This window comes from Meriones unguiculatus, chromosome 14, assembly GCF_030254825.1.
Source record: "Meriones unguiculatus strain TT.TT164.6M chromosome 14, Bangor_MerUng_6.1, whole genome shotgun sequence".
In the NCBI taxonomy this organism is placed as follows: domain Eukaryota; kingdom Metazoa; phylum Chordata; class Mammalia; order Rodentia; family Muridae; genus Meriones; species Meriones unguiculatus.
The window spans coordinates 9,852,699-9,860,872 of NC_083361.1; the positions used below are offsets into that span (position 1 = coordinate 9,852,699).

Below are 8,174 nucleotides of genomic sequence, written 5' to 3' on the forward strand. Positions count from 1 at the left end.
GTCATCTATGAACCCTGACGACGATTTCAGCAGGTGCCTCCCTATGGACTGTTAATCATATGGTGACTGTTAACTTCTTTACTATAGTCAATGCATCTATGCATATAGTTAATGCATGTACATATGTGTGTGTATATATATATATACATATGTGTACATATATATCTGTGTGTATATATATACATACATATATATATATATATACTCTATACACACACATATATGGAGAGAAAGAGACTGTCACTCTAGAGAACCCTAATTAATACAAGGAGATAGTTCATCAGTAAAGTGTTTTCCTTGCAAGAATGAAGCCCCAAGTTTGAATCTCAGAACCCACATTAAAAGAAATAAATAAGAAGCAGCCAGACACCATGGCCCAAGTTTGTGCACAGTGTTTCAGAGATGAGATGGGATTTCTAGAGCTTGCTGGAAGCCACACTAGCCCACTTGGCAAGTTCTAGGCAAGTTAGTCACTCTGTCCTGAGGAACGCCACAGGAAATTGTCTCTGAAGCACACACACACACACACACACACACACCTGCATTAGCATACTCAGCTGCACACATTCACACACACACATGTGCACCTGCATACACACAAACCAGTACCTGCACACACAGGAACAAACATCACACACACACACACACACACACACACAGCGTTCCATAGAAAGTTCCAATTCATGTTTTCCCTGACAACAGAGCACAATATATAACATATATAATGGCATTGAGTATGCTAGTCTAGAGACACAGAAGGCTGTACACAGGTTACATGAGGATGCTACGGTATCCCCCCTGGAACATCCTCAGTTTTGATAACTTCGGTTATCCTGGAACCAAACCCGGAAGGATTCCGTGAAGAGATGGGGAGCCAGAGACATCCTTGTCTTTTTCCTGTCTTTCTTTTTAATGGAGAACTTTGGGTTTCTATCTACAGATAATGAATGCAATCATTTAGAAATTTTGGCTAGTCTTGAGGAGGGACAAGCAGAATGGTGGATCTTCAAAGAATTCAAGTGTGAGGCACTTTTTGGGCCGCAGATATAAGTGTAGCAGAGAATGAAGGGAAGGGAGATCTTTTTTGCTGTTGTTGGTTTTTGTTGTTGTTGTTGTTTTGGTTTTGCTTTTTGTTTGTTTTTGTTTGCTTTTTCTGTGTACCCCTGGCTGTCTGGAATTTGCTCTGTAGACCAGGCTGTCCTTGAACTCAGAGAACCATCTTCCTCTGCCTCCCAAGTGCTGGGATTAATGTTGTGCTACCACTGCTCAGCGGGAGGGGAGATTCTAAGGCACTTAAATTTCAGAGTCAAAAAGACTGATTGTCTGGGGCCTAAGTGCGTGAGTAGGTGGATGGTGGTGCCAATCACTGCAGAGAATAGGTGAGACACAAATTTCAGAGAAAAAAAAAAAAGGTGTGTGCGTTCAATTTCATACATATTGGCTTTAAAAGGCTTGCGATAGATACATCTAGGGAGGAGTCTTATAGTGGTGAGGACAGAAGCACAAGATCTCGGAGCAGCAGGACCGCAAGTCCATTTACTGGAGCTAGACTTGGCTGTAATATCAGCTATTTGGAAAGCTATGGCTGAAGGATCACAAATTTAAGGCCAGCCTGGTTCTAACAGAGGGACTTCAGGACTAACCTGGGTCTACGAAGAGACTTCAAGGCAGGCGTGGGAAAACTTGGTTCCTAGGGGGCTGGAGAGATGGCTCAGCAGTTAAGAGCATTGTCTGCTCTCCCGAAGTGCTGAGTTCAAGTCCCAGTAACCACATGGTGACTCATAACCATCTATAATGTGATCTGATGCTCTCTTCTGGCATACAGGTGTACATGTAGATGGAGAAAAGGTCTGGGTTCAGTCCTTAGTACGAGAGGAAAAAGGGGGGGTAGGTAGTAAAGAAGGGGAGAGAGAAGGAAGTAAGGGAGCGAGGGGGAGCAAAATAGGTGTAATGATTCTCAATGGTATCTCAAAAGCCAAACTGGATGACTGCACCGAAGCAATCCAGAAGAGAGAGAAAAATACAGAAGAGAGAGAAAAATAGGAAGAAGGTAAGAGAATCTAGGCGAGTTCCTCTTTGCCTAGGGCGCAGTGAAACGTGGAAGTCAATGTGCCCTTCTTAGTTCTACGTGCTACAGCCTACCCAAGGGCGATGAACAGGGCCAGCCTACCAGCCTTCAGTAGGAAAGCAGGTCTGAAAGCGCGCGCGCCGCGCCCCGGCCCCTCCCTCTTCAGCCCCGCCCACGCAATGCCTACCCTGGAACTGGCTCTCACGCTTGGCCCCGCCTCCACCCTCCAACCCCGCCCCTTCGCGGTGCGCGGTGAAGCCACGCGGAGGCCCAGTGTCCCCTAGACAACCACCGACTGTGCTCTGCGGGCTGCGTTAGCTGGACGCCGCGCAGCCGCAGTGAATGTGGGGCGGGGTCAACGGAGGGGGCCGGAGCGAAGGCGGAGGCTGGGGGCCGGGCTCAGAAGTCACGTGGGTAAACACGCTGCACGTGGAGCTTAGACTGAGCCAGGAGGGCGGGGCCGCCGACTCCAAAGGAGGAGGTGGCTATGCTCTGCGCGCGCAGGGAGGTCTTGGGCGGCGCGGGGTGCGGGCGGCCTGGTTCTGGCTGGAAGTTCAGCTCCTTTAACCCGCTGCAATGGTGATAGCTGTGGCCAGGGCAGGCCCAGCCCTAGGGGACGGGACCACCTTACATGATAACCCTACAGCGTGCGCGCTCTCCCATTTTGCAGATGAGGTAAAGAAACTTGCCCCAAGCCACGTGGCTGGAAAAGTGGCGCCACCAAGGTCCGCCCTGGGCAGCCGGGCTCCTGGGGGCTTACTCTGTGGATGTTGTTGCAAGGGGTTCTGGGGTCCAACTCCTGCATTCTGCCCTTTCCCTCGGGACTGCATTTGGTTCGGCCAACATGGCGAGGCCTGCTGCCCCGTGAGGTGACAGGGTGCCTGCGTCTCAGCAGTCTAGAGGCGGGTGCTTGCCAAACCGTGGTGATCCTTTCCGCCTGGGTGTGGCGGGGACTCCACGTTGGCGCAGACACCTATCCCCTCATCGCTGCTCCCTGGACAGCCCCTCCTCCGTTTCTTCGCCCTTTCTTCTCCCCAAGACGCACAGAGCCCCTTTCAGAGGCGACGCCCATTGCAATGGGTTTCTACCCTTCTGCCCCAAAGGGCCTCCTTCCTCTCCTCTCCTTCTCGTCCTCCTCCTCTCCCATCTGTGCCGCGTGACCGGGGAATGGGGGTGGGAGGGAGCGCCGTACAAGGCGCAGTCCAGGCGTGGGGCCCAGCCAAGCTGTCATCCCGGACTGGCGGGCCTGAGGAGGCCTAGAAGGGGGACCCGAATGCTTGGGACTGGTAGGAAGCGTGCTCCTGGCAGAAAGGCTGAATTGCCTGGAGTCGCGGGGAGGAATGCGCGCCCCCTGCAGGCTAAGGCTGCTAGATCCCGCGGCCCTGAAAACCCATACCTGGGCCCCTCCCAATTTTGGGTTTGGGGGTTCAGAGGTTTGTTAATAGGACATTACATTAACGTGACCAAGGCTCCCAGGCAGTTGACTGTAGCAGTAGGCCCCGAAGCCAGGTTCGATTGATATTGACCATGGGCAAATTGCTGAATCTCCGCTTTTCTCAGTTTCTCCAGATTCATTTACCAATAAGCCAGCCTCTGTATGTCCGTCTCTGACGATGCTTTTGCCTTTGACGTTCCATGCCCCTCTAGCCAGCGCCCGTACACATTCAGCCACGTGTGTGTTGTCCCCGTGCCTTCCAGAACAGCCATGGAGTGATGGGCTCATTCCGTGTGGGTTCCTCTGTGATTCTCTGTAGAGAAGCCCTAGCCTGAAGATTTGGCTAGGGAAGACTCTCCTCCGGGCTATCTCTTTACCCCGAGTGAGGTTGAGGAAGAGGGACATGGAAGCCAAAACACTGGGAGCCCTAGGATATAGCAAAAAGGAAAAATTGGCAGAATCCTGCTGGGTTGAACCCAACCGTGAGGCTGGTGGATAAACATGCTTCCCCCAGGACAGTCACTGAAGCCGGCATAATGGAGTTAGCAATTCCTAGGGAATGTGGGTGACCGTGGCTTCCCAGCTACAAGAGTCCTGCTGTGAAATGCAGGGCGCAGCTGTTCACAGGTTCATCTCTGCTGCTGCTCAGGCCTTAACCAGGTTCTGTGCTATTTCTGTATTTGCTGCTTTTGCCAGACCACTGACAGCTCCTCCCACCCCCCCTTCTCAGGAGTCAGGTAGTTCCAATGGACTGTCTCCAGTTCTGCCCTAGGGACTGATGCATGCCACATGCCTGTCCTGCCCCAGCTTTGCATTCCTTGGCCACAGTGACTAGGGACCTTTCAGCTAGAGATTCTGAGAAGGAAGTTCTGGCCAGCAGGAATGTCAACCTTAAAGATACTGGAAAATACCAAGTGGAGAATGAAGTCGGCACAGAACAAAGCCATGCAAGGCAAAGGGGGACTGCCTCTCAGCACCCAGATGGAGCTGTGCCTGAAACGAGGTAGAATTGCACCTTTGCTATTTCTCTGAATTCATACATTTCTTATTTCTCCTCCTGACAATTATTGCACTTTAATTTTTATCTCCTCTGATTCTCTAGGGACTAAAAACCACCAGCTACCACTTCTGAAGGAAACCTGGGGCGTGAGGTCACACGGCCCACCAGAGTTCAATCTGTTTATCTGCCTGTCTCTGATGGTGTGCAGGGAAAAGCTCTTACCTACACTGACTTCTCCGTCTCTTCACCAGTAATGATCTTAACAGAGTGCTCTCTGGGCTTTCCTCTGGGCCTGTCTTGGTCTGTGACTAGCCCCGGGGCTTACAATCTTTGTTCTCAGCTATGGGAAAGTGAAGGAGCCATTGATCTTCCTTGGCTAGCTGGGATTTGGGGTTGCTCTCCTGCTCTTGGCATGCACTAGTTTAAATGGCAGTTCCTTTCCTCCTTCTGTCGCTTTGGTCGCCTAACCCGCTCTAACCATTCTGCCTCTCCCTTGTCCTCTCGTAGATACCGTGACCAGTCCTGGGTAGTGGATAACAGATGCATTTTCAACTTAGCTTTCCCTCTCTAGCTCTCGAGTTCCACACAAAGGCTCAGACACTCTGGGCACTTCTGCAAACACATCTAAAGGGCCACAGCTGCTACCCACCAGCAAGCCAGAGGGTGGGAAGTGTGAACTCACAGGAGGGGAGAGGGTTGCAGTGTGGGGATACAGACGGTGTGCCTCCCAAAATGTGCTGCCGCACATCTGCCCAGAGAAAAAGGGAGGCTGGGAATCGCCAGCTTTTTGTTATTTTTACTTTTTGGTGCGAGGGGCCATCTGTGCAGGTTTGAGCTTGTCTGGAGGCAACAGGGTTGCAGATGAAATTCAAATACAGGCTTACTTCGCAGGCTGTCATGCAGAGACTCTCTCCAGGAGCTGGGATAGCAGTATTGGTGGTTTTTAATAGCATCAGCGCGTGTCAGGGTCCAGCAGCTGTGCACATGAGACCTTCCTTCCACCAGCACACCAGCCACTGCAGCCACAGTCCTCTCAGCAAAGGCTCAGAAAGTCTTTGATCACCAGACCAGTGGAGGGAGCAGGTTGGCAATGCCAGAGATGGAGTGGGAACAAATCTGATGCGCCATACGAGTGCCATGGCCCTTCCCCAAAATGCCTCCATGAACATGCTGTTGCGGACTTGGCCTCATCATAGTCCCATGGCTCTTGCTTTCCCCTTCCTTCTATCCCTTCCTTCTGTTGGGAATTGAACTGAGGACCTCGTTCATACTTGGCAAGTACAGTCTCCTGAGACCTGCTACGCTACCCCGGCTGTCCCTGAACTTGAATCTTCCTGCAACAGCCTCCTCAGTACCTGGATTATAGGCTATGCCATCAGTCCCATCAGGACCCTAATTCAGTGGCTGTCTACTGCCCGCTGCCTATGCTGATGAAGTTTATATTCACTTAATAACTCACAATCTCTTGTTGCTGGATGGATGCTTCCTTGAGACCTTTCCTCTGCCCTGGATGGGCAGCCACTCCCTCATGGGGTTATACTCAGCAGGAAAGGAAGAAAATCACTGGCAAGTTTGGAAAGTCTTCCATGACATTCCAGACACCTCAGTCTAGGGCCTGGGGTGAGAGGGAATTGACAGGTAGCCAAATAAATTCATTGTAGTGACATGGTCTCTTTCTTTTTTCCTTCTCTTTTCTTTCTTTCTTTCTTTCTTTCTTTCTTTCTTTCTTTCTTTCTTTCTTTCTTTCTCCTTCCTTCCTTCCTTCCTTCCTTTCTTCCTTCCTTCCTTCCTTCTCTCTTTCTGCTTCCCTCCCTCCCTCCTGATCATCTTTCTATCTTCCTTAATAAGGAGCCCCTGCTGGGTGTGGGGCTCCTCAAGAAGCAGAGTCAAGCAGATTGCTGTATTCAAGGACAGCCTGGTCTACATAGTGAACTCTAGGGACACATAGTGAGACTCTGTCTCCAAAAAAAAAAAAAAATCCTTTAGTGAGTGAGAAATAGGATTGGTAGGAGGTTAAGGTTATACAGAACTGCTGCCTTCATTCCTAGGGTACAGTCATGACAGGGCGAGTGTGTAGATAAGAGCTTCCAGAGCCTCACTAGGCTCCAGGCTCACATGGTGGTGACTAGCTGGCTATTTTCTTCCCCAATCAAAACAAAAAGACAAAGTATTAGCATCAACTGGTTGTGCTCAGAGTAGCTGACTAAAATGCCATTGTTACAAAGATTAAAGAAATATAATTGATAAGCCCCCCCCTCCTTTTGTGCTTGCATGAATCATTGATGCCTGCCGCTGTCTTATCCTGCAGATGGGGTACCCCTTCCAGCTGCCTTGGACCACATAGAAGTGCACCCTCAGGGAGTCAGCTACTCTGGGATCTTAAAGCAAGCCTCTGACACCACACCTCATCCCTAACCCTTCAAGCTCATCTTCTCATTTGGACTTCTACCATGAGACAGAATGAAGAAGGCAGGGGGCATGTCTTCCTGCAGGGCAGTACAGGGTCCAGTCCAGGAAGAACAAAGCCAGCCTCTGGGTAAAGGATTTCTTTAAGAGGCCCTTCCACCTAAGAGGTTTTTTTACATGGCCACCCATCAGAGCAGCCAGAGGTATTAAGCTTCAGCCTTTCAAATAGGGGAAACCATTTTAGGCAACAGCTGTGGAGTCTCACCTGCCCCACCTCTGGTCTTGACATGCTTTAGATGGGCTGAGGATCAAAGATGACTCCAAAGATCTCAAGGAGACCAAGAAGGCCAAGGGAGACCAAGTCACCTGCTTGCCAGGGTGACTTCTGCCCTATGTACTGTTGTGGGCCTCAGCCCCACACACCCTGGAGGGAAGTGAAACTACCTTTTCATGAGAGGAAGCAGAGGAGTTTCTTGAAGTATGATTGTAACCCCCAAACGCCCCAAACTAGTCTTTCATCACCACCTGGAAGAGGATCCCACAGGAAACAGAAACCAAGCCCTTACCACTGACCCTGAACTCTGTCCTGGGTACTGTGCTAGAACACGCTGGGCCTCTGGAGAAACCGAGGTTCAGTGCTGTCAAACAGCCAAGCCAAGTGCCAGTAAGCCAAATCTCCCATGAAACAGTCAGTGGCTTATAGGTGCAGATGTTTTTGAAAGCAGGTAAAAGAACATGTCTGTCTTTTTCTATATTTAATGGTGTGTGAGTTTGTGTGTCTCTGTGTAAGTTTTCTTTATGGAGCTCGTACTGACCTTGAATCTGTAGCAGTCCTCCTGCCTCTGCTTCAGCAGTGTCGGGATCCCACGCAGCTTGGACTCCAAGACATTTGTATTAAATATCAGCAGTGCTTAAATATGTACACTTCCTTTCCTTTAGTTTTTAATTTAATTTTATGTATATGGGTGTTTTGCTCGCATGTATGGGCACCACATGTGTCTAGTGCGAACAGAATTCAGAAGAGGGCATCAGAGCCCCGAAACTGGAGTTATAGACAGATGTGGGCTGTCGTGTTTGCACTGAGAGTCAAACCTAGGTCCTCTGGAAGAGAACCAATGCTATAACCACTGAACCACCTCTCCAGCCCATTTCCTGTGCTTTTCTTTCTTTTTCTTTTTTTCTTGCTTTTTTGGTTTTTTTGAGACAGCATTTCCCTGTGTAGCCCTGGCTGGCCTGGACTTGCTTTGTAGCCCAGGCTGGCCTCA

General features: G+C 50.1%; 1 long non-coding RNA gene across 1 annotated transcript; it reads left to right on the forward strand.

Moving 5' to 3' along the window:
• Positions 1 to 2,584: 2,584 nt before the first annotated feature.
• Positions 2,585 to 7,831, forward strand: LOC132647011 (uncharacterized). Its single transcript, XR_009585303.1, has 2 exons — positions 2,585 to 2,743; positions 6,812 to 7,831. It is a non-coding gene; the product is annotated as an uncharacterized LOC132647011 (long non-coding RNA).
• The last annotated feature ends 343 nt before the right edge of the window (positions 7,832 to 8,174 follow it).